The 19,568-nt window shown below is 38.9% G+C and overlaps 1 pseudogene; it reads left to right on the top strand.

Annotated features, from left to right (window-relative positions):
* Nucleotides 1–19,180, top strand: part of LOC102427454 — a 32,411-nt pseudogene extending 13,231 nt beyond the window's left edge.
* The last annotated feature ends 388 nt before the right edge of the window (nt 19,181–19,568 follow it).

Raw genomic sequence — 19,568 nt, 5'->3', positions numbered from 1 at the left:
TCTGCTTGAATTAGATTTGGTCAACTGCACATGGATGGCATTGCTACATTATTCAACAAGTGTCTATTGACACCATGAACTGTGCAATAAATACACTTTGTAAATTGGGCCTCAGACTGTACCACATTCTGTCTTGGGCCACACTCCCCTATATCTCTGAGAGAGGGCTTTGGAGCAAAGTGGGTTCCAATTCCTGCTCTGGCAGAAGTTAGCTAAACAACTTCTCTCTAATCCTCAGTTTCTTTATCTGTAACATGAGAATAAGAATACCTAGTCCATAAATTTCTAAGGAAGGTAAAATAAAATACTTGGAAAATACTTAAGCAAATTATCTACAGTGTACTATGGAATTGGAAATGTTTAAGCACCAAATATTATGATTCACTTTGGTTAAAATAAAACTACAAACCAAATATTTTAATAGTATTCAATAAGGAAACTTTAGGGGAAATAATTTTTGATACAAGTGCTTTTGGGAATGAAAGATACAGGGCTCTTTGTTAATCTTTATTGAAAAGATAATAGAGAAGGTTGGAAATATTTACAAATCAACTATAATTAAGGCACAAGGTATAAATAGCATTAGCCATGTACAGATTTAACTTAATCTATACATATTCCTTATCTTATTGTAAAATTGATTTGTGGTCACATTTGTTGCAAATGGAAAAAATCTCTGGTAACATTCTGTTTTCATTTGCAGAGCTTTATTTTTATCCCTAGTGCAATGTCATCCTTAACCTCAAAACTATAATTGCAAGGGGCTTGTTGAATATGTTTTCAATAGAAAATGTTATCTGTTGGAGCATTTATTGTAGGAAATTGGATTTATCATCACAACTGTAAAGCACACACTAGCCTTCTGATGTTTAGCTCAATGTTTGCCTTTGCTAAAAGCGGTAACACATCTACTATATATGTGACATAGATTTACTTGTCCATGAGAAAGCTTTCTAATTTAAAATTTCTCCTTCTGGGCCTCTCTTAACAAAACATACTTGTGACTCTAACACATTCATCTTTGAACAAAACACAGAGATCTTTTTCTTTTAAATGAATGGTAAATACAAAACCAATGTGCTCTGGCTACTAAGAAGAGTATTTCTATTATTTATTCTCTCTTCGACCATTTGACAACTGCTCTAAAATTGATTGAGTAATAGATGTAGATTAATTTTGCCTTCTCTTAGGGGAAAACAGAATTTGACATACCAGGGCTCAGAATTGAGTTAACTCTCCAGCTAGCATCTGAGCTTTTATCTTTATCCTTGTCCCTAAAAATGGTAACACATCTACTATATATGTGACATAGATTTATTTGTCTATGAGAAAGCTTTTCTAATTTAAAATTCTCCTTCTGGGCTTCTCTTCAAAAAACATACTTGTGTCTCTAACACATTCATCTTTGAACAAAACACAGAGATATTCCTATAATAATTGCCAACAAATACCGAGGGCTCCCTTAGAATTTGGGGCCAGGTCTATTCTTGCTATTTCTCTTACTAAATACTGGTGTCCTGAACAAACCCCAAATTATGGCTGGTGTCCAGCACCTGCTGAGCATTCCCCCAAATCCCAGTGCCTGCTAGTCTGTCTGCATCAAATAAGATCTTGCCCCAAATTTCCCAGACACTTGTCTGTCAAAGGAATGACAATCAATGACTATGATATTGTGCCTCAATTACATCTCACAGTGAATAAAATTAAGTGTAAAATCTTGCAATTTGAATCATGGACCTGGTCTTGCTTTTCTCTTTGAGGGCAAGGATCATCCAAGCTAAAGACATTGAGACAGAGGGCATTGGGTTAGTAATTGGTTAGCCTCGGGAACAGAAAGGTAAAGAGAAACTCAACTCGTGAACTTCCTATTTCCTCTCATCATCACTATTGGAGACAGCTAGGGTTCAATTGTGACATGAATAAATTATAATTAAAAAGCAAACACAGTCTAACAAGTATAACTCAATTACCACACCATCTACTTGGAGACAGTGTCAGATCCCACAGGTTAAGGGTTTAGTCCTATACGACTGCCTTCACCTTCACTTCAGAATCCAGTCATAACTCCATGTTGTCACCTGTGCTTCTGAATGACCTGATATATATTGGAGGTTCCTATGATCCCTCCTTGGGTTTCATTCATTTGCTAAAGTGGCTCACAGAACTCAAGAGAAACATTTTACTTAATAGACCACATGGAAGGAGTTGAAAATAGCACTCAGGATCCATGTTAACTATATGATGGGCAGGGTGTTACACTACCTATAATATACTTAACATTCTACACACAGCAACATACACATATGCAGACCCACATATATTAGGTGTATATTATTTAAATAGCTAGCTCAAACACTAAATTGGGTACAAGTACACTAAAGAACAATGCATAGTCTAAGCGTGGTCAGCTGGTACTCAAATAGGGAGCCCATCCTCAAAAGGCAGCTACTGAAAGTGATCTGTTTCTTATTTTTCAATCAACAAATTAGGCTTTGTGAATTAACATATTAAATACCTAATCAGAAGAGAAAAATAAAAAAAATTCCAAAATATGAAGATAGTGTAAGGAGCCTCAGGGACAACTTCAAGAGTACCAACATTTGCATTATGGGGGTGCCAGAAGGAGAGAGAACAAGATATTGAAAACCTATTTGAAGAGATAATGACAGCCTGGCTGATATGGCTCAGTGGTTGAACATTGACGTATGAACCAGGATGTCACAGTTTGGTTCCCAGTCAGGGTACATCCTGGTTGTGGGCTCAATCCCCAGTGTGGAGTGTGCAAGAGACAGCTGATCAATGATTCTCTCTCATTATTGATGTCTCTCTCTCTCTCTCTCTCTCTCTCTCTCTCTCTCTCTCCCTCCCTCCCTCCCTTCCTCTCTGAAACCAATAAAAATATATTTTTTAATAAAATAAATAATGACAGAAAACTTCCCCTACCCAGTGAAAGAAATAGACTTACAAGTCCAGGAAGCATAGAGAGTCCCAAACAAGAGGAACCCAAAGGGGCTCACACCAAGACACATCATAATTAAAATGCCAAGAGTTAAAGACAAAGATATAAAAGCAGCAAGAGAAAAGCAGTTAGTTACCTACAAGGGAGCATCCATACGACTGTCAGCTGATTTCTCAACAAAAACTTTGCAGACCAGAAGGGAGTGGCAAGAAATATTCAAAGTGATGAATAGCAAGGACCTACAACCAAGGTTACTGTACCCAGCAAAGCTATCATTTAGAATTGAAGGTCAGATAATGAGCTTCACAGACAAGAAAAAGCTAAAGGAGTTAATCACCACCAAGCCAGTATTACATGAAATGTTGAAGGGTATTCTTTAGAAGAGGAAGAAAAATAAAAATAAATATAAATAATATGAACAAAAAATGGCAATAAATACATATCTGTCAATAATTGAATCTAAAAATCAAAATAAATGAACAAGAAATCTAATGAACAAAATAAACATGCATAAAATAGAATCAGAGGCATGGGGCAAAAAAGAATCTAATGATGTTGGTAGATTTAGCCCTTTGTAATGAAACCCCAACCTTGATTGATTTCTAAACAATCATGTGTACCACTACTGGTTGAGAAATATGGTTCTTAAACTTAGTTGCACATTAGACATACTTGGAATTCTTTAAAAAGCTGCAAATACTCAAGCCACACCTCAGAACAATTAGATGGGAATCCTTGGGGAAGCAATCCAGGCATTAGTAGTTTTTAGAGCTCCCTAAGTGATTCCATTGTGCAGCCAAAGTTGAGAACCACTAGTCTGAGAGGATATATACTGGTAATTATTATACTGTTTACAGATACCAGCCTCTGCAGTGATTTAAGATCCATCTATATTGACCCTTTCATGCAAGAAGGTAGTTAAAGCACCTAAAGGATCAGAAATCTGGACTTCATGAAGCCCACAAAATAGGTTGTATGAACTGTTTCATGCCTGTTTGATAATTAATGTTTTATTAATGTATATCTGTATATGTGGCAGCGTTTGTTCTAAGACTTAATTTATCCTGATGGAAAAGTTTATGGGGAAGCAACTACCCTCACCCACCTCCAACTTTTGGGCAGGATTTTTTAAATAAAAAGTAAACTACAGATTGTGCACGACCAAATTGGACTAAGATTGCAGTGGTTGCTAGGGATATAATATGTTATCCACCCAACCGTGAGTTGTTTCCTGTAAAATAGTAACTATTTTAGGACACTAAATTATGGACAGAGACTTAATTACTGTATTCATCAAAAGGTAGAGAAATAGATAATAAGTATGTAATTTGTCTCTAATGAGGATATCAAAATTGTCCTAGGTAGAGAAATATTGAGTACACTCACCATGTTTGTAACTGAACTAAATTTGGATTTTGAGTTTTCATTTTAGCTTAGTAGTGGAAAATTTAATTTTTTAAATTGAAGGTAAACTCAGTAAATTCTTTTTTGAAATTCAATCTCTTTTAGGGTAACACTGCCTTAGTTTATGGTTTATGACATTTTCTGTCTTCCCTTCCCTTCTATTTGCCAATGGAGTTATGTTCCAGGGGGATTTAGGGGATTTATACATAAATTGGGATATATATATATATATATATATATATATATATATATATATATATACACATACATATACACTAGAGGCCCGGTGCACAAAAATTTGTGCACTCAGGAGGGTCCCTTAGCCTGGCCTGTGCCCTCTCACAGTCTGGGACCCCTTGGGGAATGACCACCTGCTGGCTTAGGACCACTCCCTAGGGGATTGGGCCTAAGATGGCAGTCAGACATCCCTCTGGCAGCCCGGGAGCCCTCGGGGGATGTCCACTTGCCAGCAGGGAGCAGGCCTAGCTGCAGTTGGACATCCTTAGAACTGCTGAGGAGGCGGGAGAGGCTCCCACCACCACCACCACCACTGTACTGGCAGCCGTCAGTCTGGCTTGTGGCTGAGCAGAGCTTCCCCTATGGGAGCACACTGACCACCAGGGGGCAGCTCCTGCATTGAGCGTCTGCCCCCTGGTGGTCAGTGTGTGTCATAGTGACCAGTGATTCCCAGTCACTCTGCTGTTAGGGCAATTTGCATATTACCCTTTTATTATATAGGATATTCCTCAGGTTTTATATATATATATATATATATATATATAGAGAGAGAGAGAGAGAGAGAGAGAGAGAGAGAGACAGACTATGTAACTTTACATTGGAATCAAGAACCCATGTTGGCTTTGGATAAGCTGTATAATCTTTTTTCTTTTTTTAATTTAATTTATTTATTTATTGAGCTGTATAATGTTAATTGATTTTATTGGTTGACATCTATCCACTGCCTCTCTGGTGCAAATGCCCATATCCTTTCTGCTCTGTGATACCCAGTTTATTATAGACCAATGTGTGTCTTCAGTTTCCTATCATTTTAGGGCTTTTAGAGTCTCCAGCCCACTCTTAGCCATTTTTATATATCTTCTAAAGCAGTGGTTCTCAACCTTCTGGCCCTTTAAATATCGTTCCTCATGTTGTGACCCAACCATAAAATTATTTTTGTTGCTACTTCATAACTGTAATGTTGCTACTGTTATGAATCGTAATGTAAATATCTGATATGCAGGATGGTCTTAGGCGACCCCTGTGAAAGGGTCATTCGACCGCCAAAGGGGTCGCGACCCACAGGTTGAGAACCGCTGTTAAAGGGAAGAGGCCACTTCTGGATGCTCCTCTACCCACCACATTGAAGGACATGTATCGCAATTTGCAAACTCTAGATATCAGATGCCAAAGTGGCTTTGGGATTTCTCCAGGGGCCTTTCGCTAACCCCTCTTTATGTTTGGGTCCCACTAAACCTGTCTAGATTTCTATCACACATGACCCCTAGAACATGATCCTGTGACATTTAATCCACAAATTAATTCCCTTAATCCCCTCTGCCAAATATTTTGCTTCCATTAAAGCAAATACTTGGGTTCTTTATCTTCCCAGAGGCAGGAAACTGTTCTCACATTCTCATATAATCTTTTGAGATAAATACACAGGGCATAAATTCTAGGACTGCTTCCTTCAAGATTGTTTATTGGAATGCCAGGTTTTCACAAATCGATTATTCTATAAGTTAATAAAATATACTCAGAAACTCATTTAACTTCTGTATTCCCAGCTGAGTTAGCCCTCCCTGACTCAAGGAATACCATTAACCCAACAGATGGAATGCCCACGACTGTCAAAAATAACGGGAGAAAGAAAAGCCTTGACTATTATAAAAATATTGTCTCCTGCCACACCTGTGATAAAGACCTGTGGTTAATTGGATGGCTGGGCTTAGGACAATATTTGTCAGGATATCTGTTTTAGCTTATGTTTAAAGTGCCTTCCTGTGACACGTCTGAGATCGCACTGCTAATTAACAGCAACTCCGGGAACAGAGAAGTACAGTGTTTTTCTGTTGCTGAAAGCTCTAAACTGGAATTGGAGAAATGGAAAGGGTAGCTCAATATCACTGATGCACAAATATGACTGTGTAACTGTGCATTAGAATCAATACAGAGCTCTTGCAAAATATATATAACTCTCCACCAACAAACATGTAGATTCACCAGGCCTGATTTAGGCTCCGTGCTTCTGTATATAAAAATAATCTCCACAGATAATTTCTATGCTTTAAAAAATAAACAAAGCTGGGAGCATGTGTAATGCGCATCCAATTTGCCTTAAATGTAACCTTTCCTGGGCTTCCTTCCAGCAGCTCTTTCCTGGTTTCTTTCAGCTCCTGAAGACCATCTGGAGGCAGCTAGGGCAGCCATCAGCTCTGATGGATGCACAACTCAAGGCACTGTTTTTCACACGTTTTAAAAAAATATTTGTATTGATTTCAGAGAGGAAGGGAGAGAGAGATAGAAACATCAATGATGAAAAGAATCATTGATTGGCTGCTTTCTGCATGCCTACTGCCAGGGATTGAGCCCGCAACCCGGGCATGTGCCCTGACCGAGAATCGAAACAGTGACCTCCTGATTCATGAGGCAACACTCAACCACTGAGCCACATCCATTGGGCTGTTTTTCACACTTTGTGGGCTTCAGGATCATCTAAGATACTTGTCAAAAAATACAATTATCAGGTACCACTTCAACATTGCATGAGCTGTTCGATAATGGGTAATTAATAAATGGATGTATGCTAGAATTTGATTCAAAGTCTGCTTTTAATGAGGCTCTGGGCCTATTCAACTCTTACCTGTATGAAACATTTGGCTACTTTTGTTGTGTATCTGCCAAAAATAACTTAATAGATGGGCATGGCCAAATTGATTTAGGTCATAGGGCTTATTTACCCAAGTAAGTTTGAACCTTCCTTTCTTTAGAGGCTGCGAAGTCTGTCTCCTGGTCCTGGCTTTGGAACATAGTTTTGCAGGGAATGGGGAATGAACATATCTGTCTGTTGGGGGATTTGGCAGGATGGCACGTAAAATAATTTCCCAAAGTATTTCTGAGCCTGTTCATAGAAATACCGACATTGTTCCAAACCTATAAAAAGAGCGGTGATGCTTATTAAGTGTTGAGTTTGAAGACACGGAATTTCCTCATTGATAAATGCCCGTTTGGAGAGCAGAGAATGCTTGCCAAGCATAGTCTGCCACTGAATAATTTTCATGGAACACAGATGGCAAGAGTGTTTGGACCTTAAAAGCTCTAGTGACTCAGAGGATTTGTTTGCAGTTTAATTACTTTGCAGGTAAACAGGAGACAGATGTATCACACTGGGTACAGCAGCAGGATGAACCTATGTATCAGCCCAAACTATCACTCCTTGGCTCCTTGTATGAATCCCCGGGAATAGAAACAAAAGTCCACAAATCCATGTGCTGAGCTCCATGTCCTGTGCTGCCAGAAAAGGCAGGTGAGAACTGTTAGGGGAAAAACCCCTGTCAGAATAATTATTATTGCAGCCTCTTACGAATAGGTTGGCATCCAAATGGGAGGAAAACCCGAGAGAGGGGGGAGAAAAATGATGGGAGAAATAAAGCAGAAGAACTGGAAGATGAAAAATTAAAGGTGATCTTGGCAAGACACTAAGGAGGTCCTCTGTCAGCCAAGCACAGCCTCCCCTCCGGATTTGCTTTGCTCTCTGCTTCAGATCCAGGGAAGCCTAAAAATAGTGAAGTCAGAAAATATAAAAGTGACACCTGAGGAGCACTGAAAGCCACCAAAACAGAACAAAAGCAAAAATACTTCCCCTATGGAAAAATATGGTCCTCTTTGTGACTGGTTTTATTCACTGAAGTGACAGCTCTGTAATTGTCATTTTTACATATTACTCTAACTGTACTCTGAAAACTTTCAATGCTGACACGATGGGATATTTATTGTGGTAGTCCCCGCACAAAGCATAACATTTAAAAATGGTAGGTGTTTAGGTAGTACATCTTTGTTGACTGAATGAACATCGTGAAAATGTTTTTGTTAAAATGGAAGGGTAGTCTGAGGCAGAAGATGAAATATGAATTCTATGGCATATGTAATACACTCATATTTCTAAAATTCTATCCCTTTGTTACCATATTTATTATTTCCTTCCTCCCGCCCTCCATGATTGTTTTAATCCTTATATGTTTTTATTGATTTTGAGAAGAAGAGAGAGAGAGAAACATCGATGTGAGAGAGAAACATCAATAGGTTGCCTCCAGTACCCATGCCAACTGGAGATTAAACCCACAACCTAGGTATGTGCCCTGACCAAGAGTTGAACCCACAACCTTTGGCACATGGGATGATACGCCAACCAATTGAACTGCCTAGCCAGGGCCCTAGGGCTCTCCATTATTTCTTTATTTCCTTCCCTTCCCTTCACTTACCACACTTCTTTCTGCTCCCCCCTTCATTTCCTTCTTTCCTTCCTTCCCCACCTCTCTCCTTCCCTAACTCCCTCCCACCCTCCTTCCTTCCTTCCTTTGGTCCTTCCTTTCTTTCTTTCCTTTATTCCCTCTCTTTCTCCTCTCTCTTTTCTTCTGAAATTGAGAACTGAGGCTGAAAGGGGCTAGATGAAATTTCCAAGGTCACCCTTTAAGTGATGGCAGAGCTGAGACAAGGACAATTTCTTTTGTCACCCAAACCAGGTCTCTTTTTGCTACACTCTCCCTAGTTTAGATTTATGTACAATCCAAGACAGGCAAGCTGTCACCGTGACACCGAATGACACTCCTCATTACTCTATGCATTGCTGTGAAATTATTACAGCTCAGGAAATCACTGGCACTTCACACTGCTGTGTCACAAGCATAGGAATTGCTTGACCGTGATGGTCATTAAAAGGACAGACATGAGAGATCGGAAACAGGTTTTGTTAATAAGTGTGTGTTCACAATTACCATATGCATGGATTATCAACACAATAAGTATTTCCTAAAATTTCTCTGAATTTCAATCATTATCTTAGGCTTTGCCACCCTTCAACTGTATCCTCACAACACCCAAATTAAAGTGAAAATATGAAAAATCTGTCAGTTCATAATTGTTTGAGAATACAATTCCATAAGTGTGCATGCAGCTTTTCCAGCACAACCCATCTGTTATTTTGATATCATGTAGATATATCCACAATTATAATTTTATTTTTTTGTATTGCCAAGTGAATATTTCAGGAGGCAGAAGACTTGAATACCCTTAGGGCTTTGACAGCCTCTCAGTAACCTAGAAATAAGTTCTGTAGTCAGAGTGCTATCCACTAATATTAAAACTAATAATAAATGCCTTACACTACTTCCCAGAGGATAATGAATGCAAATTAAATGACATTCGATGCATAGAGGAAGTTTTCCAAGGGTCAGTAAAAAGCACTATTCATTTTATTTTTAAAGTAGAGTGAGATGGTAATATTTGCTGAGGGAATAGGAAGCTCTAGGAGGAACTGACCAACTTTATTTCCCCTCATGTATATTCTGACTCTTCCCTAGAATTAATGAGCCCTGACTCTGCTCAGAAATAATGAATAATCACATCTGAGGTTCTACTAAAATTTTGCTCTTTCGTTGGCTTTTTTCCTCTTGCATTTATATCTTTCATTTAAATTCATTTTCTTATATAAACTTAGCTTGTTAGAAATTGTGCTGTAGGGAGTCTGTTTAATTTTTTTATTATTTTACCTTTAGCAATGATTATTACTTGATGCAATTTAAAGGATTGGAAGGGAAGACCTGTAGGCTCGGAAGGTAATTTGGAGGCCACTAGTTTGTGAATCAGTTAAGTCCTTGGTAAGTGATAATCAAGAAAGCCAGAGTTGTAAACAAGAAACATACAACTGTTTGTTTTGACCTAGAACTATGCGCTAGTTTTATTGGCTTTTCTAAAACATGATAAATGAGGTTAATATATTCTAAGTACTGGAACTTTAGAACAAAAGTTACATCTAAATGAAAATATCTGGCCAATGTCCCTTTGTCTTTTTTCTCCCATCTGAAAGGAAGTGATAAAAATGCAAAAATGACCAAAAAAAAGAGAAAGCAAAAAGAGTAGTAAAGTACAGTAGTTGCCGACAATTTATTCATATAATCTGCCTTAGAAATTATTCTTATTACTTGTAATAAAGAGAACATAGCAAAGTTGAATCTTAAGTATTGGAAGAGATACAATTCTACGAGTCATTGTGAGCCATGGGAAAGTTGAATGAGATGTTAGTGAAGGGTGGGTGGAACTAGCTTGTAGGATGTTTCTGGGTTGTTGTTTTTTTTTGCGGGGGGCGGGGGGGGGGCTTCAACATAAAGTTATCCTGGGGGGAGCTAATGTGACATAAATCTCTACATCTGACTGGGTTTGGAAAATTACCTCTGAGCATACATGGAGGTTTCCTTTGAATAAACAGATGTGGGGCTTGTTAATACATTTTAATCAATGCTTTCCTAATAGGCATCCAGGATGGCTTCAGAGATAGAACTATAATCCATGCGGAAAATACTAGAAACTCATTTCTCTTTGAATGGTATACTTGTCAGATTTAAATCAACTTTAAGTTAAACATTCTTCCTCCCTAAAAGTCTAAGAACTTCTGAAAATGTTTTATATGTGAGGTCATATTGTGTTATTAAATGCTTTATCACTTGTGAAGTTTTTGGTGTCCTATGATATTTAGCAATAAAATACATGTTAACTCACTAAATCACCTTCTGGTTTTGTTTTGCTTTTTGTTTGTTTGTGTGTGGCTTTTATCTATTGACTAAAAAGACATTGTCAGGCCACCTTGATAATCTCTCTTAGTTTTTTCATTTGGTAAATTGGGGTAGGGAAGTGGTATTTGGATTCCTTATTGATACAGTTGTGAGAATTTCATTATAAACCGTGACAAGCACATAGTAAGCATTCACAAAAGGTTAGCAATTATAATAATTATTCAGTATATAAAACTCATTTCCCTTATCTCAGTGCCTTGATCTTTATCATAAAACATGGAGATTTAAGAGTGATGTCAGTGATGGCAGAATACAAACCCCCACCTCGTTCCCCACAGAGACACTGACTTAACAACAATACAGGGGTGGGCAAATAGGTTTACAGTTGTAGGTACTAGAAACACAGTTAATAAAGCTATTGTAATAATCATAATCTGAATGTCTTTTTCCATATGTACAACTGTACCCTACCTTTGCCGACCCCTGTACATGGTCCATAAAGGCTTTATAGGTACTCCAGAAACCAGTTAAGATGACTCAGTACCCCAGGAAAAGGCAAAGCTAAGAATAGCCACATTGAAATTGATAAGAAAAGTTGTTGCATTTCACCCACGATAGCCCTGCCCCTAAGCCAGCACAGCTTGGTGTGATTGAAAGAAAATGCTCATTCTCTGTTGGGAGGAAAGGGGAAGAGTGGAACATATAACCAATGTTCCAGTTTCTCAGTAGGCTTCCTCAGGGACTGGATTCTGTCACATCTGACTCAGAGTGCTTGTGGAGAACCAGCTTACTTTTAAAGCCTGGGGGCTGCTGAGAACAAAGAGCTTGGTGGCATGTTGTAGCACCAAAAAAAACTAGATAACTGAAACAGACACCAGATGGAAGAAGAGATTACAAACTCCTGAAAAAGAAACTGGAAAATCCGTATAGTTAGGAAATAACATGCACAGAGAAAACACACCCTCAGAAAATGTTTGAGAGGCTCTTAGAATCTCTATCCAGGTTGACTGGAGAAGGTCTTCTGAAAAAAGCCAGTCCATAAATATTGGAAGCAAGAAATAACAAGGTATATAAAGACACAGGGAAATATGACTCAATCAAAGAAACAAAATTACTCTCCAGAAATTGACCTTGAAGTAGACATCTATGAATTAGTTGACAAAGAATTCAAAATAATTATCTTATGGAAGCTCAATAAGCTTCTATAAAAAACAAATAAACAAACAAAAAAGCCCACAGAAAATAACATGCATTGGTGAGGATGTAGAGAAATCAGAAGACTTGTATACTATTGATGGGAGAGTAAAATGGTGCAGCTGCTATGGAAAATAAGATGCAGGTTCCTCAAAATATTCAAAACAAAATTACCATATGATCTAGGAATGATACTTCTAAGAATATAGCCAAAAGAATGGAAAATAGGATCTCCAAGAGATATTTACATACCCATGTTCACTGCAGCATTATTATCAACTAGAGGCCCAGTGCACAAATTGTTGATTTGTTGATGATGGCCATTCTGACAGGGGTGAGGTGTATCTCTCTGATTAGTGACTTTGAGCATTTTATCATGTGTCTCTTGGCGATCTGTATCTTCTCTTCGGAGAAGTGTCTATTTACGGTCTTTGCCCATTTTTTTTAATGGGATTGTAGACACCACCAGCTTCTTTCAATATGTTTTTCTTTGCCTTCACTTTTGTGCAGTTTAGATGTGATATGGGTAGGTGTGGTTTTTTTGGTTGTTGTTTTCTTTTTTTGTGTGGATGAAAGGGTCCACATGCTAACCTGACAAGCTCAGGGAAGGCCTGCATGGTGGTCTTGCAAACTCAGAAACCTAAGGTAACCACAAAGGATAGTCTGAAATTAAACTTTAACTAAAAGCAGTTATGGTAGGTAGTTACATCTTAGGCCAGTATCTTCATCTTTACCTTAACTGAGCCTATCTGTCTTTTTGTATCTATGATAACATATCCTCGAAATGTCTAAGTAAGTTTCTGAACCCACCTATTGTGCCTGGGCACCAGGACAGATACCACAAATTCCTTCATTGTTAAAATGTTAATTGTTGACTGTTGGCTATCCTGCACCCACCTAAGTATGTGTCTATCATTTTATTTTTTTATCCAATCCCAGAGGTTTCCCCACTTTGCTTTCTCCTGCCTCTCTAATCTATCACTAATAGATTTCATGTAACCCACCTATGTCCCCTCCTTTGACTGTAATGTTTAAAAATAGATGAAAAAACCACCATTCTCTGGAGCATTATCCCAATCTTTTGAAATACCGCTTCCTGGCAATTGTGGACAGTTTGGCTCAAATAAACTCACAAAAGTTCTTTACAGGTTTGAATGTTTTTACATTAACAGTTTCATTTTTTGGTATCTATCGTGATTATTGCTCTATAGGTAAGGTATAGAGCAACAATACCTTCAAGATTCCCAAATCTGTGGTTTTGTGTCTGTCAATAATTTTGAGAAGTTCTAGGCCATGAATATATTGAATATATCTTTTGTTCTGATATTCCAATTGTTAGGTCGGAGAGAGCCCAGGATCGGATACATGCAGACATGGGATGAGACAATGGACTTCCTCTGGAATTTCTCACAGACCTGGGATTTCTCACAGGTCAACGTGCCAGACACAGATGGCTCCTTCTCCCTGAATACCTTGCTGACCCCCCTGCAGCTGAAGCCTCCTCAACTGAATACCTCAGCTCATGTCCCCGCCCCTCACCCAACCGCAGTATAAAAAAAGCGCCCCCCTCCATGTTGGCGTGAATCCATGTGCCCTGTCTTTGGGGATACGTGGGTCTCCCGGGGACGCAGAATAAACTTTCCTTTCCTTTCTTTTCTCATTCACTGGACTCTATTTCTTGCGCCGCCTCCTGAGCCACCTAACCTAACACCAATTACATATAATTTATACCTTTTTATATTGTACCCCTATTCTTGGATGTTCTATTCTGCTTATTTGTTATTTTTATCTTTGCATTTAAGTTTGAGAAGTATCCATTACCTACTGATAAGCCATTGAAGGTTTTCTTCATTTCTGATACTGTATTTTTTTATTTCAAGCATATACTTTTGATTGTTAGCATTTATACCACTTTGCTTACTCTACCCACCTACATCATTCTTTCATATTGTCATTTTCCCCACTAGGTCTTTTAAAATATTAATCATAGATGTTTCAATTTCCCTCCTAATAATTCTAACACCTGTGTCCTATCTTCATCTGGTTCTGATGCTTGTTTTGTTTCATCAGACTGTTTTCCCTTGCCTTTTGGCAGGCCTTTTAATTTGTGTTGAAAGCTGGATATGTTGTATCAGGTAATAGGAACTGAGGTAAACAGTGTGAATATTTATGTTAATATTGCTAAGGGTTTGCATGTGTTTAATGTTTTGCATAGCTATAAATGCCAGAGATTTCAAACTCCTCTAGTGTCCTGTGAGACAGGAAGACTAGAAGAAGCTGGAATGGAAGGAATTCCCTTCTCCCAGCTGTGATAATGCCCTGGAAAAGTCAATTTCCTACAGAATTTTGTTATGGAGAAGACTCGGAACACATTTCACAATAGTTACTCTTCTCTTTTCCTTGCCAGAGCAATGAAGGGATCTTACTTGGATTTCATTATGAGAGCCTAGCAAGGTTCCCAGAAATAAAGCCCACAAAAGTGGAGAGGCCTTCCTAAGACTGTGGCCCTCAAAGAATTTCTCACTCTCATGCTAATCTATATCCAGTCTCCATCTGTTCATCAAAGTTACTCTTTATATGTTCACACCAGTTTATGGTTCCATCAACATCTTCTCCAGGTGAACAGATCTTAGGGAAAAGGAAAATGTGGGGGGAGAGGGGGGGGGTTGCAACCTACTTCAGTATCTGGTTAAAACTGTAGTCTTACTTCCCCACTCTGACTGACGGGCGGATCTGCAGAACATGCCCCCAAGGCCCCACCAAAACTGACTTGGACGGAGCTGCAGGGACTCAGGGCCCGCCACAGGAGGAAATATATAGGTCAGAGCCTCCCCAGGAGTTCAGTTCAGGCTTTGGATCCGGAATCCCTGGACTAGCAGATCTGCGAAATAAAGGTTAAACTTTCCTCCCTCAGAGTGCTGGCTGATTGTTCTCCAGTGCATTCTGCCACAACCTTAGCTGTGTCTCTCTGGATGTGCTTGTCTCTTCAGATGGGGTAGCAATTTGCCCTTTGAACTTAGTTCTCTGATGGGTCTGAGAAAAGTCATTAATTTTCAGTTTTTAATCGTATTCTTGTAAGGATGGGAGCAATAACTTCCAAGCTCTTTATGTGCTTAAGCTAAAACTAGAAGTACATTTTCTATGTATAGCTTAAGCTACTATATACACAAAGTTTAAATATAACATTCATTCTAATTTATTCACAAAATTAATACTCAAAGTTAAAATATTTTTAGGAAGAAAGTTTTATGTCTAATAAGAATATACATGGCAGAGCTGAAATAAAACTAAGTTTGCACTAAATTTATGTCAGTGTAATTATATCTAGGTGAATTTGGTTCCCAACCAACAGTTATATACCCCAGACCATGTATGAAAGGTGTCACTGTACTCCACCAATACAGAGATTCACCAAAGTAAAACCACAAATCTCAAACCACAAAACTCAGAGAGCTGACCTTCATTTGGAGATAGACTAGTGAATAAAGAATATGACATATGTCATAAAGAAATATGACTATGGTGTTACTGAAAGAATGAGGTGATCCTCACTATGAAAGTGCAATTTCAGAGTTAGTTTCCCATATATTTATTTATATTTTTGTTCTAAGCTCTTTGAAATGCACTCAGTAATGGAGTTTGTTCCCTGGAGACCATGTGACTTTGGAGGCTGCCAGGTACATGTGTTATGAAGAGATCTGCACATAAATTGCATTAGCATCAGTGTTAATCCCCATTTCCCTCATCAGCTTACTGAAAACCATCTCTAATATTGACATTTCTCTATCTTATCTTCTTTCAAAGCACTTCATGGTCCAGTTTTGACAGGAATGCACATATTTCATCCTCAAGAAAAGTACACAGAGTTGAGCTATCACAACTTTAAATTGTAAACAAAACAAAACAAAATAAAAGCAGTATAATTGCATCCCTGAACAACAGAATGTGATAGTCTCAGAAAGCAGAGATAGGCACTCTACAAAGAAAAATAGAATCACGTGACTGGCACCAAGACATGGATTGCCTAGCAACATTCTGTGATTAGCATTGATTAAATCAGCAGGCCCAGCGATGCCAAGGCATAAGGAAATCTCTGTACTCTTCTTTAAAAGATTTATTACTTTTTTTTGGCTTTCAAAATTTGTACTCAATTATTTTCTTTTGCTTTTATATTGTTTTCCTGATCTTTATATGGATTGATATGTGAACCTCCTTTGCATTTTGACAATACATATAGACCACTTGCTTACAGAAAAAATGTTACAACTCTGAGCTATCTATTGGGACATTTAATAAAACTCATTTTTCCTATGCCTCTATTATTTTAATTTTCCTCTTCTCACACCTTCACCTCACAGACAATAGGAGCCTCACTTACCAACCCCACCAGGGATATTGATTTTTCCTGATAACTTATAGTAGTGTCTCTTAGTTTTTATACTTTCTAAAAGGCTGAGAAAGACTACAGCTTAAAAGAAAATATGGGAGCACTTCCATAATTTAAAGTGGACTTACAACATCTTATATTTATTCTTTAGGGTACCACTATTTGTTATTTTTTGCTAGGCCAAAGAAAAGGGACAGGGAGCTATGTGCTCAAGTGGATGACTTATCAGGGTCATCTTCAGAGATAGCAGAGGGTTTGTGACTGTTCATGCTGAAGTCTGCTGCTAAATAAGCCATATCCCTTTCCTGCTCTCTCTTCTTACTGCCCTGTCATGAAGGCTGTGGAACATTTTAAAGGACCAAAGGTTCGTATAATTCCCAGCACAGTGTATTCCTCGACCCATATGTTCGCAATCTTAAATGGTCTTTAAAATGTCTCTGTGCTTCTGCCTTCCCTTTTATAAATGCTATAACATGAAATGTGAATGACTCCCAAGGCAGGCCCTTGGCCTGGCCTTGCAAGCACTGGCTAGTCAACTAGTGTAGTTGCAGCAGGGCCTGATGCTGGCAATTGTGATTCAGTGTTCAAAGCTGTCACACCTAAGCTCGGTCTCTCCATCCATAAACACACTAGACACAGTGACACAGTAAAAGACTAGAAAATAAATCCTTACTTGTCAATTGCAGAGAGGCATATTTATCTCTTCCTTTATTAAAGGATCATGCTTAGTAGCCAGGAAAATGAAACCTTAAATTTCTAGTTCTTTATGCTTTGTCACATAGCCCATGTATAAGATGAGTTTAGCATGTGATTTGTCTCTCGCTGAGAAGCATGTCTCCCAGACAAAAACAGAGCAGCCTGGCAGAAGCTCTCCACTGTGCCAAGTGTTGTTAGGAACAGGCCCAGCTCTGCAGTGGACTCACTCCTGTTCTGTGGAGATGAGAGTTGCCAATTTCTGTGTCTACATATGCCCCCTAGATCCATCAGGGCATATATGAGGTAGATTTGAAGGGCGCTTGGGAACCAACATTAGCCTAAAGCCTCAGAATATGCTATCTCTACCTGAGTGATTTTGTTAGTAAAAAGTTTTAGCTTTGTAAAAAGCAGAAGCTGAACCTACCAAATGCTCACTGGTTGTTTTAATATATCCATGTGAGAATAAACTAATGAATTTATGGATTATTGGTATACATACTGCCTGAAAATCCCTTGAGCCTTTTGGAGGCCATAAAAATGAGAGTGCCAAATGATCCACTTATTTCTTCCATTTAGCATTCATGGATCGTCCAAAACACGATGTCCAATGCCCTAGATAACACAAATAGAAATATTAAACACAACTTCTTGGACCATAGTGCTAGGCATCACAGGCCGGACTGCCAAGGTGCAGAAGCAGCTGGTCGGCTGCCTTAGGGGCTATGGCTGCCACAGCGCTGGGAGCTACTGAAAGGATTTTAGAGACAGGAGAGGCAGTTTAGGGAAGGGGGGTCCGTGGAAGAGGAATGAGTACGTGATGGGCAGAGACAGCTCCAAGTCGCCAGATTGTTTACAAGAATGTTACAAGATAAGGGGGAGAAGAAGAGGAGGGCACCAGCATTTATAATCCCATAAACAAAGAGACTCAGAGGTCTATATTTTTTCCGAGAGAGAAAGAGAGAGAAAGAGAGAGAGAGAGAGAGAGAGAGAGAGGGTTTTTCCCGATTTGGGGACCCCTCCCAGGGGGAGCTTGTATATGTTTGCAATAAACTTTCACATTTTTGTTTAAAATCTTTTACTACGCAAATTTTATTCTTTAAACTTTGTAGGACAAGAACCCACAATGAGGAGAGTCCACTTGCCATTCCGTATATCACTACTGTGCAAGCTCTGCACTCGCACTGCTGGTTTCTGGGACCTTGGCAGACACAGATTAGAGACACCTACCAGCAAGCTTCCTTGTTGTCTTTTTTGGAACTCATTTCCATTAGAGCAGAACCTCTTCAAAAAGGAGAAGAAGGGTAGATCCAAACAAAGACCAAGCTGCTATGGGCCATTTGAAAAAGAGGAACAGATGACTAGAAAAGGCTGGCCAGGACCTAATTCCCACTGAAGATTTTATTATACCTGGAGGTTCTTGGACAAAGTGAGACAATAACCTTAGGTAGAGCTCTCCTTTGAGGAGGCTGAGTGGAGAGCTTTGCTTCTGAAGAAGTGGTCCCTGTACAAGCAGGGAGAGAATAAGATGGAGAGGAAAGCCATCAAGTCCATGCTTGAGGTGCAGCAAGAAGTTCTGCACAAACTACAACTCCTGTCCCAGGAGCTCTAAGTGGAAGCCATCAAGCAGGACTCCAGTCTGCTCCCCTTTAAGAGAGAAGGACCAGATTACACACACTGCTCTCCAACTACTAGCCCCCTGAAGGCCGGTATCATGACATCATCAAGGTGTACACACAAGTGGGGTCCAAGAGGTAGAGCCACAGGCAGCTGTCTGAACCTGCTGCTCTTGACAGCCAGAACGACCAGGGCTCAAGGCTGCTTGTCACAGAATTAGGCATGCTGAGAATAAATGTAAGTTTAATCAAGAAAAAAAGCCACTTCTATAACATATGCTTAAGAAATACATAGTCAACTAGGAACTGGTATATGTTTGTCATAGCAAGTTGTAGATTCCAGTTTCATATGCAAGTTAATGCCCTGGGATTATTTTATTTCAAGTGCTTTTATTCATATAAAATTACATATTTGGCTCTTCCTCACCTCATTCCCCAATCTTAAGCTTATGTTATTTAAATCTGAAGAAAAAAAATAAAAATAAGTAGAGACATTATGTTTGGTAAGCACTGTGTTAGAAACATAGACA

The sequence above is a fragment of the Myotis lucifugus genome, unplaced genomic scaffold (genome assembly GCF_000147115.1).
Source record: "Myotis lucifugus unplaced genomic scaffold, Myoluc2.0 scaffold_192, whole genome shotgun sequence".
Taxonomy (NCBI): domain Eukaryota; kingdom Metazoa; phylum Chordata; class Mammalia; order Chiroptera; family Vespertilionidae; genus Myotis; species Myotis lucifugus.
The sequence above is the reverse complement of the archived record's forward strand: the minus strand, read 5'-3'. Positions and strand labels throughout refer to the sequence as shown.